Source organism: Panulirus ornatus, chromosome 17, assembly GCF_036320965.1.
Source record: "Panulirus ornatus isolate Po-2019 chromosome 17, ASM3632096v1, whole genome shotgun sequence".
Lineage (NCBI taxonomy): Eukaryota > Metazoa > Arthropoda > Malacostraca > Decapoda > Palinuridae > Panulirus > Panulirus ornatus.
Window position 1 is genome coordinate 19,058,621 of NC_092240.1, and position 19,386 is coordinate 19,078,006.

Below are 19,386 nucleotides of genomic sequence, written 5' to 3' on the forward strand. Positions count from 1 at the left end.
GATACTGACGGAACGTATCAGGGAACATGGACCAGTAGTTGTTCTAAAGTCACAATACGATTAGCCAGACTATGAAGCCTGGTCCTCTGTAGTGCTAACACTGTGTGTACCCCAGACCTGGTGGCAGTACCACACACGTACGCCAGTCACTGAAGTGCTACCACCACCACACACGTAGCCCAGCCTCTGCAGTACTACCACCACCACCACACACGTAGCCCAGCCCCTCCAGTGCTACCACCACCACACACGTAGCCCAGCCCCTCCAGTGCTACCACCACCACACACGTAGCCCAGTCCCTCCAATGCTACCACCACCACACGCGTAGCCCAGCCCCTCCAGTGCTACCACCACCACACACGTAGCCCAGCCCCTCCAGTGCTACCATCACCACCACCACACGTAGCCCAGCCCCTACAGTGCTACCACCACCACCACACACGTAGCCCAGCCCCTGCAGTACTACCACCACCACCACACACGTAGCCCAGCCCCTACAGTGCTACCACCACCACCACACACGTAGCCCAGCCCCTGCAGTACTACCATCACCACCACACACGTAGCCCAGCCCCTACTGTGCTACCACCACCACACACTTAGGCCAGCCCCTACAGTGCTACCACCACCACCATACACGTAGCCCAGCCCCTACAGTGCTACCACTACCGCACACGTAGCCCAGCCCCTACAGTGCTACCACCACCACACACGTACCCTTGCCCCTGCAGTGCTACCACCACCACACACGTACCCTTGCCCCTGCAGTACTACCATCACCACACAAGTACCCTAGCCCCTGCAATACTACCATCACCACACACGTACCCTAGCCCCTGCAATACTACCATCACCACACACGTACCCTAGCCCTTACAGTACTACCATCACCACACAAACACTGCAGCTGGTCTCTTCACCAGTGGAGCAGCAGCACCAGCGCAGGTGTACCCTCAGCCACCACAGGGCCGCCCACAACAACCATTATGGTATGGCCTGCAGACGAACACTGCTCCCGCCATCCCCACCAACCCACACCCCCAACACGTGTCCTCCTCCCTGGCTGGTGTGGTAAGTTCCCTCAGCCTCCACCACAACAATATAAGTAACATCCTTCCCCAGCCAGCACCTCCCGCCACACTAACCTCCCAGCAATATACGGTATGCACAACGCACGTGAGGATTTTTCCACGCTCCCGAGAAAGAATAAGGGAGAGAATGGACATTTTCAGTTGGAAAATATGATACAATATCTTTGCTGCCCCTTACGCCCAGACCCCCTTAACACTTTTTCCAGTGTAAATTGCAGTAATTAACGGGGGTACCCATAATCCAGGGCCCCGAGGCATGGCTGGAAGCGGCCAGCTCCAGCCACCACGTCCCACACCATCCCGTCGCTGCGACCATACCTTGCTATCCTCCAGCCACCACGTCCCACACCATCCCGTCGCTGCGACTATACCTTGCTATCCTCCAGCCACCACGTCCCACACCATCCCGTCGCTGCGACCATACCTTGCTATCGATACTCCAGCCTTCCTCAGGGAGAGCAGTGGCAGGACAATACGTATCTCATAAGACAACCGCACGACAAACGTTACTGGTCTTTATACAGCGGAAACCACAGCTAAGGCCACATTCAATACCTCGTGCAATGCTCTCGAGAACTGTAAAGGGTCGAGATTTATGTGAATATTTCTCTGTTCTCCTCCGCCTCTTATCAAGCATTATCATTTATTCACGGGATGAATATTTCCCTCACTCATTACAGTTGACGAACACAATAAAACCTTTTACCCTAAATCAAATGAAGAATTTACCAACATGAAAATGTGTGGCATCACCTATACTTACAGTGATTACCCCCATCCAGACCAGGGATCTGGCTACTTCACTACCCCAGCCTGACCAGGGACCTGGCTACTTCACTACCCCAGCCTGACCAGGGACCTGGCTACTTCACTACCCCAGCCTGACCAGGGACCTGGCTACTTCACTACCCCAGCCTGACCAGGGACCTGGCTACTTCACTACCCCAGCCTGACCAGGGACCTGGCTACTTCACTACCCCAGCCAGACCAGGGACCTGGCTACCTCACTACCCCAGCCAGACCAGGGACCTGGCTACTTCGCTACCCCAGCCAGACCAGGGACCTGGCTACATCACTACCCAAGAAAACAACCGAATCTGCGCGGGAGTTTTTGTTTTCCTCGCGGGTGAGTTTGGTTAGTCAGCTGTGTCTCTGCTAGCATTGTTGATATATTACAGGATCAGGTGACTCTTCCCCTGAAGCCTGTTTACATTCTGTAAGATCAGCTGATCCTCTGACGCTGTTTACTTCTGGTGGCTTCAACTGTACCCTGGCGATGTTTACATCTGGTAGCATCACCTGATGCTTTATTGATCTTCTTGTGGCGCTGATGACATCAGGGAGCACCAGCTGACTTCATACCGACCTGGATCAACGAGTGACGACTGTAAAAAGGAATTTCATCTTTTAAGTTTTCTTTGTCCAGAATCAGTTGTTAGGCTATTCTCGGTATACAGAACCAATTATCTGACTGTATTCCCGGTATACAGAACCAGTTGTTTAACTGTATTCCAGTTATGCAGAACCAGCTGTTTCACCGTATTCTCGTTATAAAGAACCATATTTTCTCTTTTACGTAATAGCTTCCAGTCACGGTCAAAAGGCAACATCAAGGCCGAACCTTAATTCAAGTATAGAGAGAATTATGAAAGGTAAAAAGAAAAGACAAGGGAGAGTATTTACGAATTCTTGAGGAAGTGAAAAACCTATCATTTAAAATGTGCCAGGTCACAGTTATTAGGGAAAGAAACAGTTATCAAAACGGCCCACCCTCGAGTTGCAACGGCCACATTGCAATCAAGTGACGCAGCAGCTTGCCGAATATTGCGTGGTCTAGCTAGTGCTGAGGGCACACAAGCAGCTAGCTCTCCGGAGCAAAAACCAAAGTAAAACCTATAGAAGAGGGTAAGTGAACCAACACTGCTCACGCAAGCGGGTTAAGTTTTGAAGTTAGCCTGGAACAATTTATAGCTCGGACCGCTTTCGACTCAACTTTGTTAAGTAAGGATGCAGATACAAATGTGAGAGCACTACTCCATACAAGGACGAATCAATCCTTTGGATAAGCGGAGCAACTGTTCGAAAGAAAAGAAATTTCGATATCTAAACAAGACTCCCAGTTTCTTCGAGGAGACTGAGCTATTCCCGTAACGTGGTGTTTCCAAGATAGAGTGGATGTTCATCGAGACAAGAGGTGGAATTACATAACCGTCAAAGGAGAGAGGGAAGTTGAGGAATTTTCGATAGAGATATAGGTAGAAACTGGGTCTTGGAAGCATTAAACTTGACCAGATTTCATCTGCCCCGCTAAGATATCCTGCGCAAGTTTGAGTTTTATGAGGAAGCTGTATTAAGACAAGATGCACATCGAGTGAAAGAAAGAGGCAGAACTGAAGGATTTGAAGGAATGCAGCGCTGAGTCGTCAGCGTATGAGTGCATTTGGTTATTTATGGAAAGGATGAAATCGTCCATGAAAAGGAGAAAAAGTGTAGGGGACAAGACAGAACCTTGAGGGACACCACTGTTGATGGAGAAAGGAGAGGAGGCTGATCCGTCAACAACCACGTAGGTCGGCCAGAGAGAGGAAGCTAGATGTGAGAGAGCAAAGTGAGGGAGGGAAGCCACATGAGAGGAGTTTAGAGATGAGACCCTGATGCCACACCATGTCAAAAGTTTTGGGTAATGTCAAGAGCAACCATATAGGATTCCCAAAAATCTTACAGGGATGATGACAGAACCACTTGTTTTACTATATTCTCTTTATTTAAAAGTAGTTCTTTAACTTCATTGTTATACAGAACCAATTATTAAACTTTTCTCGTTATACATAACCAGTTGTGTAACTATATTCTAGTTATAGAGAACCAGTCTTTAATTATTCTTGTTGTACAGAACCAGTTGTTAATACTCTCGTTATAATGAATCAGGTCTTCAACTATATACTCACACCAACCTCTTTAGAACAACGACTGAACACCCTAAGTATGACGACTGAACACCTTTGAATACAGAGACTTATCCTATGTGTACGGTGGCTTAATCCACAGGCATGTAGAAAATGAAATCTATCGTACTCATGGGTTAAATTGTCGTACTCAAAGGTTAAGTTGCACTAATGTGGTTGAGTCGTCTTACCTAATGGGGGTAAAAGAGCAATTAACGTGGATGTGCAGAGAATCACAGCGTCTGTGGGAAAATAAACTGTGGGTTGTGAACCATTATCACGCAATAGTCTGAATGTCTCTGTAAATACTGAGCGTCTGTTGTCTAAAACGACCAGTTACCCACCTAAATCAGTATTTAGCAACCTTAAAAAAATATATGGTCTTTTGGCGAAACGAGCAATCGTTGGCTTACACAAGTATACGCTTCCCAGGCACGATGAGCAGTTTACCTAAATGATTGGCAGTTTCCTTGCCGTCCCGCCACGACAGCTGTGCCCCAGGTGGCGAGAGCCATTCCCCAGGGGGAAGATAGTCCTACCACACAGTGATTTGTACCGGTGTCCCCGACAAATTTATTGTGCACCACATGCTCATCCTGTGAGCGGCAGCGCAAAAGGATTATAGAGGTCGCAAAGGCTCTTATTCAGACTCCAGTGGGTTCATATTACATGACGATACAATTCATATTTCAGTACATACATTACATAGTTCCATATGGTAAGTTTTACCAACGTGATACAAAAAGTGGATACAAACTTACAATTTCAGGTATTTTGTTATTGACAAAGTGTTGTGGCATTTCTTGCAGGGTTTGTTTAGATCTATCCCTAAAAGACTCAATTTTTTTTTTAAATTCTAAAATACAGTGTTCTAGTTTGTGTCCAAATCTTTGACCACAAACGTCACAGTTCACAGTTAACATCTCCCGGGGAATCCTGCCTCTATGGACGGGGGGTGTCCTGTCCAAGGGGACGGGAGACAGGCAATTAACCGTCTCGTTTATAACGAACCAGAAATCCTTTTGTCTGCCTCCCTAACCCCCATATGTATATGCATATGTATGTATATGTGCGTATATATATATATATATATATATATATATATATATATATATATATATATATATATATATATACTTCCCTAAGATTTTATTTAAAATAGCTACTAGCAGATCGTATGATTTCTATTCTTACATAATACCAAACGAGAGTACAACCCTTTTTTTTAGTAACAATCACAAATAAAAACCAACTTTACCAGGCAGGGCGCATAACTAAACCAGCGATCAACACAACGTTGCACCTCAGTTGTGACGAAGTGGTCCGCCACGCCTATCTACGTACATTTCTGGTAAGTGTACAGAAAGGTTGGCCCACGGGGCCAGTTCCCCATCAACACCACTAGCCAGCAATCGAGATTACACATAGCAAAGTTTACTTACGCGGTTGACTGCCTCTCACTAACACCTATGATGAAGACATGATAACGAGGGGTTTATCTTGCTTCGCCTGATTAAGGTATCGTGAGCTTCATTTGCGCAGCTTATCATCGCCTACGATAACACGACAGTGATGTCAATACTAGTAGCAATCCTTGCACACGTTAATATGACTAAGGCTTCTAAAGAAATGTATGTCAGCAGAACCCATGTAAGTCTGTTCTCTATAGACATCTAGAAGTCGGTCTTCACGCTAAATGTTGGCAGCATCAATCTTTCCAACAAGACCCAACTAATAAAATAAACCTACTGCCAACATTTATGGCTATAGCTACTGCTGCCAACGTTTTAGGAACATCTTAGAAAGCGCCCTAAGAGAAAGAGAGAGGCAGAACGGAGGAGACGGTACGGAGCCGTGGGGCCATGTCGTGACATCCACAGTACCGCCAACTAGTGAAAGTCACTGTGCGAACCACACCCGCCGACCACAGGGTTAGGTGCTGCAGTCACACTCTCCCAAGACCCTGCCCTATCTTCCGGCCGTAGTCCTGGCAACAGGTAGCTGAGTCTTGGTAGCGAGAAGTAAAGTCGTAGCAGTGGGTAGCCAAGCTGTGGCAGTGGATAGAAAGTAGAGTACGGCAGAGTCCTCGCAGCGAGCAGAGAATGGTAGGAAATTCATGGTAACATACAGCAGGAGGGTAGTCGCCAGGAGCAAGTTCCAAACATCGGGTGGCAGAGACCTACCATCGAGTAGCTGGGTCCTGGTGACGTGCAGTGGGGTCTTGCAACAGACAGTGGAGTCCTGGAAATGGACTTATGCTAAGATAAGCCTCCGCTTCACCATCCGCTCCAAGATGTATGCTGCTGCACTCACCCAACGATACTGATACTCATGATATGAATAAATCAACGAACAATATATGCACAATGGCTAATGATTATCTTACTATTCATCCATCTTTTTCCGCCCAACGCATATGAAGGACGCGTCAGGGACAATTTTAGCTCTGAATCACCTGGCAACACAGGATGTACTCCACTAGTGTCAAACCTGCTCTCAAAATACATCCTGGCCTGACGATAAACCAGTGCACGTCCGCCAGTGCAAACCAAAATAACGTCTGTGAAGGACACCCGAATCATTGGTTATTCATAACAACCACTACTGGTTTATGTTTCTTAATCTGCCGCTGCTACCACATGCTCATGAGAGGTGTCGGGGTCGGGTGCGACTTCGCAGACCTCCTGAAACCAATGGAGATACTCCGAGGGAAGACAAAAATTCTGGGTATAATCGGAGGACAAAGCGGTCCTGGATATCATAACCATTGCTAGCAAGAGTTCACGCTTTGGCTCTTGTGTTTTCTAGGTCTTACTTCTTATGGGTCGCAGGTTCTGCCCGTGGGTCCGCGCCTGTAATGAAGGCCTAGGGAGGTGTCATGAATATGCCTGCACGCTTATCAGCTCATGGCTAGAATTTCTTATTGTTTACATGTCATTATGAAGGGCTGGTGGGCCGGGTGGAGGAAGGTGCCCACTGCGGTGGTTAAGTTCCCTGGTCAAGTCCTACATATACGCACCCACAGGAATAAATACGATACACATCAGCATGTAAGCGCCCTAGGGTCAATCTATAACTAAGAGATTTTGAAGAAACTGACTTAATGATGCATGACACTGACCAACTTGCATGAAAGAAAACTTCACATGCTTCAAAATTCTGGTTACATATCCAACTGACTATTATATCACATACAAGAATCAAGGAATATGTTTTTACTGTTAAGGAATACTTCTTTACTGTTGTTATAACCATACATCAAACTCTTGTACAATAAAATGAAATCAAAATATAATTATAACCATACATTAAACTCTTGTACAAGGAAACATAAAATGAAATCTAAATATAATAATTTCTTTTCTTTTTAGATTATAAGGAACTGAACATTTCTATGTGCTGTATAAGGTTTTTATTTATCATGCTCTTCTTTTTTCATACAACAAAAATCAATATAAAACACGAAATCATCTAACGGTCTTCATATGTTTCCGAAACAATTGTTTTAGAAGAAATGTGTTTTATACCAGTCTTAATAAACATCGATCCATCATACGCTAAGAATATTAGTAGAAACACTGAATGACAGAGACCCAAAAAATATTTTTGCACTACTTTGTAGGCCACACCTTTTCTAAGAATGGTGGCTGAAAAATCGGTTTGGCGTGAAATACTTTTAGTCACTCTCCTGACCACATACACCTCTTAAAGATACCGTAAGATATGCACACAAAAGAATTCCCGCCACCACACAATCAGCATTCTTTTTTCTTACATGCTCTTATAACACTGTGTTTTATAAGTATTCCAACCATATTCTATCATTTCTAACTCATAAAATATATGATTTATACTAGATAAAGGTTTCCTAAGCGCATGGACAGACAGTCATGTGACTCCTGCACATATTAGTGAGATTTGCTTCTAAATGATTCATAGGTTAGATGGGTACTAAGTGTCCAAGTTTTTTTTCATGGTGACCAACATGGCAAGGGTAAATAACACGCCACAATCAAGGCCATCTCGGATGACAGAAAAAAAAAGAGTAAAGGAAAAAGAAAGTAGAAATTAATCAAGGCTTCGCAATTCATTTTTTTTTTTCTTTTAGAACTGACTAAAAGAAATAAAGGTTCTGAGAAGACGGGAAAGACATAAGGAAAAGAATTCCACAGCTTAGCTGTTTCATGAAAGAGGAAGGCATCATAACGGCCATTCCCCTACATTCTCCAAGATTCATTCCCAATCACACATCGTAGCCATCACTAGAAACTTTCATCGAGAGAAATTTTCATCACGAGCAGTGACGCATACGGTACTGTGCCCTACATGAACAGACTAGTAATGGTGAAGCAACAAAACAATTATGCACAAAACGTTTACGGAGCTGAAGGTTCCATCATATATTGACGGAACATCACGTTTTGATGGCTGTCTGGTAACGTCATTGCAGGTGGCTAGGTTTACTGACTCGAAGAGATCAGGTGCCACGTGTTCTGCCTTACCGCGGTCGCCATCTAACCACTACAATAAATAATTTGATTTCTGTGGTCATTCCTTATGTGGGGAGATCCAACAAGTGACAAAACAAAACCTGATCAGGGGACCAAGGGGGGCGAAACCCCCTTATAAGATTAGGGAACTAGAAAAATTGGACAAGTTTTTCCGTGGTTTCCAACAAAATAAATTTCTACATAAAGGATGAATCAAGTTCTATCAAATCATAAAATCGTAGGAAAAAAAAGACATTAATTACTGAATATAACACTGGACTTTAGGCAACTAGCATACTCTTCAACAGACAGTAATGCTCCTTAAATGTATCCTATGTTCCCGTCTCCACCTGAACACCATAGTTCCAATACAGTAAACAATATGATTTTCGTCCGGCTTGGTTTTGCCAAATTACTTCCAAGTTAATAGTTTTATAAAGGTAAGTTATGGTTAGTGTTGAAGAATATGCAAAGAAAAATTAAAGGATATTTCAAGAAAAAATGAGTATGAGGATTTCTATTTGTATATGTCTTACCTCTTGTTTTGTTGCAGTAATGTTTCGCGGACGATAAGTGTAACTATAAAAGTCTGTTTTTTATCAAGTAGATTTACTTTCCTAACAATACAGAGCACATTTTCTTCTCTATACCAACCAGATAGCTTTGCGTATACTTTGTCAAATGCATAGCTTCACTCTATGTTTGAATCCAGCGGGAAAATGGTAACGCCATGTTATTTTGATGTATCGCAGATCATTACCTCTGATGATGGCTGCTGGGAGTTCTTATCTTATGCCAGGTTAAGCTTTGCCATAAACTTCTGAGATCGCTATATCTAATCCCAGAACTTCACTGACCTTCAAAACCTTAAAATTTTTACTTTCGTCAGGTTAAGACTGAAAGCTGGAAGGGTACACGCACTAATTACACGTCAAATTGTCTCGCGTAACATTTACCATACAGCAATGTCATCTTTGTTGTGTCTGTGAGTGTATTATTTATAATTCTGTCTCCGTAAATAAAGTTACGAAATCAAATACTAAATATACTTCAAATCATTTGAAGATTACGTACGACTCCTAACAAAGCGATATATCCTTGATTCGCACGGCTCTACAAAAGTCTGTATTCTACTAACATGATAATCAAGTCTTAAGAGCCTGATATGGCCTTACAAAAGGGATTTGCTCTGATTTTCGACCTTATGACCCGCAAGAAATTCCTGCAAAAGATAAACACTCCAGAAAACTATCTTTTTCTTAAGGAAACTTCCCCCCCCAAAAAAAAATTATTTCTAATTTAAATTAGTAATGATTTGTGTAGGTTTGGTTCATTGTAAGCAAAATCTGTGAACACTTCTATAAAAGTGCGTCAGATTTAATCTGGTCTGGCCAGAATGTCTGAATACCGACAAGTGGAAGGGACCCTGTATGTCCTTTGTCTTCGTTGCTCCTCAGGTCGAGATACCACTTCTAATATTATCTTCATTTTTAACCTTACAAAAAACACACCCTGTGTTTTTCCTTCATATAAAAAATAATTGATGGCTTTAAAGAGCAGCACAGAGAGGAAATGACATTACAAGTTATGACGACAAACAGTGGGACAAACTATCATTTGGACGTTAATCGTGAGAAAAGGCCTATGTTTTTTGCTACAGTTGGGGAGTGGTTACCTGTTCTGGCTGTGGAAGACACAACCTACCGATGTAATATTACCATGAATTACGATACCTCTGGTTAAAAACATATTGGACATTTAGAGGCTAAATTTCCGGATATAATAGGGCCATTTTTCCAGGATTAACTACCTCATGTATATGCAAAAAAGTTATTACCTGTGGATCCCAGACTTTGTATGTACGGGCTTATGTATTCTTAAATGTTTCATATTATGACAATCCATCGCATCCAAGCAATACTAAAGCAGATCCACAAGAACACATCAACGTCACCAAGTACGCTAGGAGCATCTGAGAGGAACCAGTCAATCCCCGCGCACGGAAACCTACGGTAACATAAAAGAACCCAAACAGAATTTCCAACACTAAAAAGAAAAAAAAAAATCCTCTTCCTAGTAAACACAAAGTACCCGAGAAGAACCCAAGCCAAATGAGAACAGCCAGTGCCCCACAATGTGGTACTTAGTGATACCTCTCGCACACGTTCCTTAAAGAACCCGATATCCATTAGAACCTGGGAAGAACCTCTAGCACGCTAGGGCAATCCCCACTACCCTAATGGAACTCTTAGCAACGAAAGTAATATCCGGTATCTCAGCAGAACCTGCAGCACCCACAGAGAATCATAGTACAAGAGGACATCCCAGTAGAACCCGCAGCATCTGAAAACAGTTCTTGAAAAATCTACCAGTGGGAAGGACCTCCGATTTAAGTAGACCCTCTTCAATACACGAAGAAAGTCCCCTGGCTTTAGCGTCTAATACCGGTATCTGAGCTGAAGGTCGAATACTAAAAGAGAGCCAAAACAAGTATAGCAAACCTTGCTAAATTAGGCAACTGCCAGTCATACTACCTATGAAATACATTGACTGATTAAAAATAGCGCTTTAAAGTAAGAGCTTCGTCACTGATGATCAATGACCTTTTCGGGAACTACACCATCGGGCGCTGCTATACGCATATATCGTATGCACACCAAACATTTATCCAAATACTAAGAAACCTACTACCATCATACAAACTTACTAATTCGAGCAATATGGCAAAAATGTAAATGTTGCACTATATATAACTGCATAGCAAAACCATTATACACATAGCTCTCTCTCTCTCTCTCTCTCTCTCTCTCTCTCTCTCTCTCTCTCTCTCTCTACTGTTCACAGTTGCAAGACAATACTTTTGGAATCTCCATCACTCAACAACGAGCATCCGTACATACGCTCTCCGTCCAATTACTTCTAATAAACTTCACATATTAACCACTTAAAGGACACCGGGTAACGGGTCCAATCTCACACCAAGTCACATCTACCTATTCCCCAAATCTTACATACAACAACATTCAGAAGTAGACGCAACATGACAAAATGAGGAATGACTACATGCCACCAATAAAGTTCAGGAGGAAAATGCAGAATGGCCGCCACAAAATTTGTCAGACGATCAGTTTTTCCTCCAAGATGGGTGACTTCGCAAAATAAGGAACGAGGTAGACTCTAAGTGTGATAAGCGTAAGTGTGCACCAACGTTCACCATCATAACCTACATTCACTGGTGATGGTTAGCAAATCTCTTCTTGCCACGGTTTACTCGAGGGACAATTACAGTAAAAAAAAAAAAAAAAAAAATGACAAAATAAGTAGTTATTAATTCATTTGAAATCAGAATTCTGGCCCTTGTGCCGATTTTCATTAGATTAACAACTGAATAAATGCAAAATCTGCTACGAATCAAGTGAGAATCAGCGAACAGTTGTGCTCGAATTTCTTGCACTCGCTAGCAAGCTCAAGCAGGAACCCTCCCTCTACCAGGGTAAGACACCAATAAACTAGGACCATCCTCCAAGCCCTACCTCAAAGAGGCAAGTCTACAGTAAGCCAAACCTGATCACCAATGTAACCCCTCTCCCACAACAAGCTAAGACCCACCACAAGCTCGCTAAGATCAGATATTTAAATCGCCGTAAGCTTCCACCCAACTCCAGCAAGCCCCCGCGGGAGCTAGACACACCCGCAAAACTCCTAACTTGGGTGGTTACACCAGGAATTACCAATGGCAAAGTGAACTTTAGATTTCGTACAGCTCCTAAGATGGTGTGCTGACAACTCGTCGGGTCCCGAGGCAAACCTAGATATTGCTGGGCCTAGTGGTCATCCTTAGTCAAACTAGACACCATCAAAGACCAGCACAAGTACGACAATGGTTCATCCTAGGTCAATATGACCCAACAGCATTGGTTGCACACGACACGAATTATCTAAAGTGCTGTTCCACGTCAATCCTCATCAAGTACAGGCTCGAACCTGCCTTGGCCAAGAACCGCCTAAGGTAAGCGCAGCTCAGGCACGGTACTTAGACCTGCCCAGGTCAGGTACGGCCCTCGTCAGTTACATCCAAAAGAACGCTAAGTTTGTGCAACAAAAAATGTCTCGTGTAGTGTTCAGATTAACTCTACTGATTCCCGTTTTCTGTAAGGAAGAACTCACGTCTCAGGAAGAAGCGAAGAAACCCGTCTTGCTCTTGCAGAATAATCAAACCAATACTTTGCCAAAAAAAAACAGTCAGTGTACTGATAAAACCAGTGGTGACAATAGTACAAGAGGTTAATCAACAGTTAATTCTGATATCCACAAAAACTTAAGCACACACACTTGTAAGAAAGGTTTAAAGTAAGACGTTAATAAATGTATTTCGAAACGTCAATCTTAACTCACCAAGCGCAGGCTGCTGAGAAGGCGAATCTTTTTGAAACACTAAATATATAAAATTAATCAGGATTCACATCCAACATAGTGAAGAAAGAATTAAACTATTCAATCTCACCTGCACTATATATCTCACATATGATCACAAAATATTTCCTTGTAATCCGTAAACAGCACTTCAGTTAATTTTTTCCGCGAGAGACTGCACAACCCTTCACCACCACGACTCGATCAGCACTGAGCTTGACAGCGCGGTCCGGGAATCGGGAGGGGTTCAGCCGTGCCCTCTACCGGCTGGCTGCGCGGGCAAGAAACTTAACACGCCTTTTATCATCATTTCCATCAATATATACATAAAGCGGTGTTTATTATTGATAATACATTTTCATTTCTTTTTAATTTCATATCTGTCATAGTGTCATACATTCAGCATATAAAGTACCAAGCAGTTATAATATTACTAATAAATATTCATATGAAACCCTTAGTCCCTGAGGCAATGTACAAAGTTGAAAGGTCCTACACTCGCATGTGTTCAGGAACTTAAAACGCCGTGGGGAGACGGAGAAGGAAAGGTTCACTTTGATCAAATGCATGTAATATTCTTTTTGTTAATGAGGAAAATCAGTTGACAGGAGTTAAATCTGCAGACTTGTCTATCAGGACAGCGAAGAATTACAAACCCTTTAATACATAAAGAACTGGCGATCCGTAGATTATTTCAGTCTTCATACATGGTGTCATTTGGACAGTGCACTCAATGGAAAACATTTGACATCAATGAAGGCGTAACAGGATATTGTTCTGTTCCTAAAAACTCGAACCTTGTCGCTGGATATCGGTGGATGCGATCGGATGCTCTGCCCCAGCAGGACTGGTGGCGTCAACGGTGGATGGTGCTGGTAGGAATGGCGTCGATCTGGTCAAAGCACTGATGGTACTAATGTCTCTGAGGTTGATAGTGGTTGTTGTCTTATTGGTATTGGTAATCGTTGTCATTTGTTGTCACTTGATAATGGTGATGATAGTGTGCGTGGTATGGGTGAGGAACGAGGTGGTGTGGTGATACTAGAAGCCATGTTGAAGGTGAGGCTTGGTGATGTCTGGACGTGAGTTTTGTAGTACTGACTTGCCATGGTGATGATACAAGTAGCGGTGATGGGCATGACTAAGGCAGGTGTGGCGCAGTAGTGGTGGAAGGGATATAAAGAGTGATGCTACTTTTTTTTCCTAACTTTTGCCGCAAGCTGGGCAAGCCTACTGTGCACTGGTAGTCACCCTGTGGGCGATGGTGCGACAGATAATGATGGAAGAACATACATAAGAAGATAACAGTGTGAGAGACGCGTTAACAAGGACTGGATACTACTGAATTTATCATTCAGCAGTTTACCTGGTGAGTGAGCTGTTTACAGAACCTAAACAACAATGACTGCATTATGTATGAAGATATGTAACAAGTGAACTATTTACAATAAGCAAAGCCGGGTGCTTTTTAAAGTATACGAGGTAGAGCAAATGTCTACACATCTTGTGATGTTCGGTAAGAGTCATCTCTGAACTCAATCATTTTACAACAGTCAAGTATATATAATGTTGCTGGTGGTGGGAGTAGCTTTGTTGGCAAAGTTGGCATTTAGAGAAGCAAGCTCCATGAATAATAATCTACAGCCTAGCCTGTGTCGGGAGGCAACAACACCACCATGTCCTCCGATCCTATTAGCACAACCATACAGTATCTACGTTTCTTCTTGCATAAGCTGATGGTGGTGGATGGATCTGCTTGTGTTGATATCAATGCGTCGTAAGTGTAAAAGATTTATTCATATTCTTTCTGAATGATCGTTTTACGGGTACTCGCAGGGTAGACCCAGCTGGTAATCAACTTCATCCTTCAAGGCAAAAAGGTTTTTGCCAGTTCGTCAGCTTTATCGTGCATTCTCATCCCAGTATATGATGGAATCCAGACAAACTGGACTCTAAATCCATCATGGGTAACCTGGTTATACCTATGTCGTGCTTTAGATACAAGAATATTGCAGTCATAGTGAAGGAGGTTTAATGCAATTACTGAGGGAAGCGAATCCCTTAAATTGTACTATCTCTCCTGGAGTGAGCGACAAGTTTAAGGGCCATAGGAACAGCAAATAGTTCAGTATCAAGTGGAGAAGTCTCTGTGGTAGCGACAGTGAGGGTGGTGACGGTGAGCGTCGGTGTGGTAGCGACAGTGAGCGTCGGTGTGGTAGCGACAGTGAGGGTGGTGACGGTGAGCGTCGGTGTGGTAGTGGCAGTGAGTGTGGTCATGGTGTCATTGTGGTACCGGCAGAGCATAGTGAGTGTCAGTGTGGTAGTGATGGATGTGGTAACTGCACTGCCTGTATTAGCACTGAGGGAAGAACACCGGAAGGTTCAACTCCACCCCTCCTCTCTACGATACTTGGAATGGCGTGATATTACTCAAATTCTTAAACCTTTAATTTCCACCACATGTGACGTCCGGCAGCCTTTTACATCGCAGGTGAGGGTTATGGGAGTAGCATGGCTGGGTGAAGGCTGGACGATAGGGAGGAACACGTCCGGAGACGCTGGTGACTGTACGGAGAGAGTGACAGGTGTCCATGGAGAGAGAGAGAGAGAGAGAGAGAGAGAGAGAGAGAGAGAGAGAGAGAGAGAGAGAGAGAGAGAGAGAGAGAGAGGATAAGGTGACGGACGGCAGTTCAAGAGGTGTCCGAGGAGGCTAAGAAGGGTGAACACAGGGTGTGGAGAGTCGTGGGAAGGTGAGGGGTGTCCAGGGAGGGTGCGGGGTGCAGATAGTGTGAGGGTGTCCAGGGAGTGTGTAGGTAGTGTGAGGGGTGTCCAGGGAGGGTGTAGGGTGCAGGTAGTGTGAGTGGTGTCCAGGAAGGGCGATATAATGGTGGCAAGGACCATAGCTCGTCTCCTCAGGTTACAGACGACACCTCACTCTACCGTGGGTGACCTTCCTGCCAGGCCTACCTGCTCCTGACCTGCTGGAGTGGCGGCCAGGGAGGGTCGGGCGGACCGGAGGACGGGAGATGTGGAACGGTGGGCGGGTGAGTGTGGGAGAGTTGGAGGGGAAGGCGGGTGAGGGAGGGAGAGGTGAATGTGAGAAAGAGAGAGCGGGAGTGGTGCGCGAAAAGAAGGGGTGGTGGGAAGAGGGAGGGGAGGTGTGGGAGAGGGAGAGGTGGTGTGGGAGAGGAAGAGGAGGTGTGTGAGGGGGAGGTGAGGTGTGGGAGAGGACGGGGGGTGTGGGAGAAGGAGGAGAGGTTTGGGAGAGGGTAGGGAGCGTTGGAGCAGGAACGAGCGAGGTGAGGAACCAGAGGAGGGGTGAGTGGTGAGGAACGGACTGGAGGGAAGATGGCATGGGGTGGGTGGCAGCGGGGAGGGACACTGTGGGACTGAGAGGGTAACCGGAGAGCTTATAAGGACAGGGGGCAGCCAGTTGGAGGGTTGGGGTGGGGGGAAGAGGTGTGGTAGGACGAGGCCTAGTGGACAGCCCCTGGTTACGGCCCGCCACTGTCATGCCATCAACCTGGTGACCATCGCAGGGGAGTCCTGGCAGGCGCTCCTCCCATATATAATCATGCCGGGTGGTGACCTGCGTGGGTGACACTCCAGGGTCACGCTCGTATACTGACATGACATTTGTAAGGTCATGACCTCGGTCTCCTCACCGACAGATGAGCACTGTCGTGACCCTTGGGAGGCAATGATGTCATCGGTAACACTCACGAGCGATCTCCACTTCCCGGAATGTCCCATGTTGGATGGTGACCTGATCAGGTAACATAATGGTGACCTTTTGTCAGTTGTGGTTCAGGTGACACACCTGGGTCACAGTCCAGCGGTGACAGAATCCAGGACACGTAAGGGGCTGAATTTTTCTAGTAACAGGGGTACTGTACGTATTTCCTGTTATTTAGAAAGGCCTATAGAATTTCCCTGCGTATCATTCTCGCTCTTCGGAATCAAGACAAAGGCTGTGTTTCAAGAATATACTATACGCTCTAACTTCCTGGAGAAAACAAAGTTACCAGCTCATGATGGTCACATATCAGGCTTCATATACTGTGACTCCCTCCGGCAAGAGGTTGAAAAAAATACCTTGCAGGAATGATATGCTTGAAGGAAATTATCATTGGAAAGTCATTTGCTAAAATGAACATGAATATAACATGCATCCCAACACCGATGATATGTATCCCTTCACTTTTTGTTATAAAGACAGTAATATGGGTAAACTTGAGCTCCAGGCTCTTGACTTAACATGTCGATAATACAATGATTCTTTCTTGCTCTCCTGAAGCAATGTTGGTATGTTATCGCAGAATGGCTAAAGAGAGATCGGGGTTGAGAAAGTAGCATAGTATACCACTCTGTTATGATGATTGATTGAATAGATAATTCAGTATCAGAGAGTGATAAGTGATGATCAAGCCTAATTTTGAAGATATGAAGAGTGTTGCTCTGAACAATATATTCTGGGAGTTTATTCCACGCATCAATAATGTCGATGGTAAAGACGTATTTCATACAGTCCAGATTAACTGGATGACTAAGTTTTAGTCCACTTCCTCTCATTGGTAGTGCTGGTACTACTGTAAACAAAATTTCACTACCGACGTTGTTGAATCCTTTGAATATTTTGAAATATCAGTTGGCCTCACAGACGTCTCTTGCTTAGGGACAATAAGTTTGATTCTCGCAATCTATCTTCATATGATTTGTTTCACAAGGAAGGAATCAATTTAGGTGCATCTTCGCCGCACTGCTTCCAATTCAAGAATATAGTTGCTAAGTTGGGGGCCAAGACATACACTGCATATTCCAGGTAAGGATCTAACTAGACTTAAGCATAGTGGCAATATCATATTCTTGCTTTTGTATGAAAAGTTTCTGCTAATAAATCTTTGCAATACTCATTTCATACTCTCTCTCTCTCTCTCTCTCTCTCTCTCTCTCTCTCTCTCTCTCTCTCTCTCTCTCTCTCTCTCTCTCTCTCTCTCTCTCTCTCTCTCTCTCTCTCTCTCTCTCTCTCTCTCTCTCTCTCTCTCTCTCTCTCTCTCTCTCTCTCTCTCTCTCTCTCTCTCTCTCTCTCTCTCTCGACTTGCATGATAATCTTTTAACGTCTCTTCTAATGGTGTTATATTTCTTTGCAATATTTGGGTCATTGTCTGATTCATTATGCTTGTAGAGGTTATTTTTTGCCTAATTTTCTTAAAAATGAAGCCCCTGATGATCCAAAGCCTCTTTCAGTCCATATCTCTGCCCCCTTATCGGTCATTCCCTCCCTTCTGCTCCCTTCACACCTGAGATGTAGATCCTCTGCCTCCATATGTCTGAACCATATCACCGCACTCTAGCATATATATATATATATATATATATATATATATATATATATATATATATATATATATATATATATATATATATATTTTCTTTCTTTCTTTCATACTATTCGCTATTTCCCGCATTAGCGAGGTAGCGTTAAGAACAGAGGACTGGGCCTTTGAGGGAATATCCTCATCTGGTCCCCTTCTCTGTTCCTTCCTTTGGAAAATTAAAAAAAAATGAGAGGGGAGGATTTCCAGCCCCCCGCTCCCCTCCCTTTTAGTCGCCTTCTACGACACGCAGGGAATACGTGGGAAGTATTCTTTCTCCCCTATCCCCAGGGGATATATATATATTTCATTTGGAGGCTCCGTTTAAAAGTCCACAACAGGGCTGGGCCCTAATTGAAATACAGAAAAGATAATGAAAGGGAAAAACAAGAGACAAGGAAAAGTATTTAGGAATTTTGGAGAAAGTAAAAAACCTGTCTTTCAGAATGCTCCATGTCATAGTTGCTGAGAGAGACATGACAGGGTAGGGAGTTCCAGAGCAACTCTCAGTCTGACTGCGTTACTTCCACACTCCTCATTCACCGTCTTTCCTTACACGACCACCTCTCCCTCACGCCACAGATCGTCCCCTGGCCTTCCCAACACTTCCACCCTCTTCGTAACTCTTGATTTCAGAGATCAGGACTCACATCCATACAACACTGTCGGGAATGCTATATCTTCAAGTCATATCCATCTTCCCTACATCCTTCTGACCTCTCATTTCAAACACTCCCCCAACGCACCCAGGATCCTTGCCTCTTTTCCCATCCTGTGACTCACCAGTCCCTATGTTTCCATCAGCTACCATGTCCAAAACTAGGTACCTAAAACACCCCACTTCCTCCGGGTCCCCCTCATTAAAACACACACAAACCATCCTGTCTGGCCCCCAGCCACACATCATTACCTGACTTTTGTTCAAATTAACTCTCAACTTCCTCCTTTAACGCAGTCTCCCACATTCTGGGGTTTCTCTCACGGGGAATAATACTGGATGAATAGAAAGATAATAATCAACGCTTTATTGAATAAAGCACAGCCAAAGGCTGGAAATATACAGAGAAAATA

The 19,386-nt window shown here is 44.1% G+C and overlaps 1 protein-coding gene across 3 annotated transcripts in view; it reads right to left on the reverse strand.

Annotated features, from left to right (window-relative positions):
• The window catches only part of LOC139754595 (uncharacterized), a 359,713-nt gene extending 346,544 nt beyond the window's left edge, over positions 1-13,169 (reverse strand). For 2 of the 3 annotated variants that reach the window (XM_071672013.1, XM_071672010.1), the window contains exon 1: positions 13,032-13,169. The gene's annotated coding sequence lies outside the window, so the exon portion shown is untranslated. Of the gene's footprint in view, positions 1-12,922 lie in introns of all 3 variants that reach the window. The other variant, XM_071672011.1, reaches the window with a different exon arrangement.
• Positions 13,170-19,386: the final 6,217 nt, after the last annotated feature.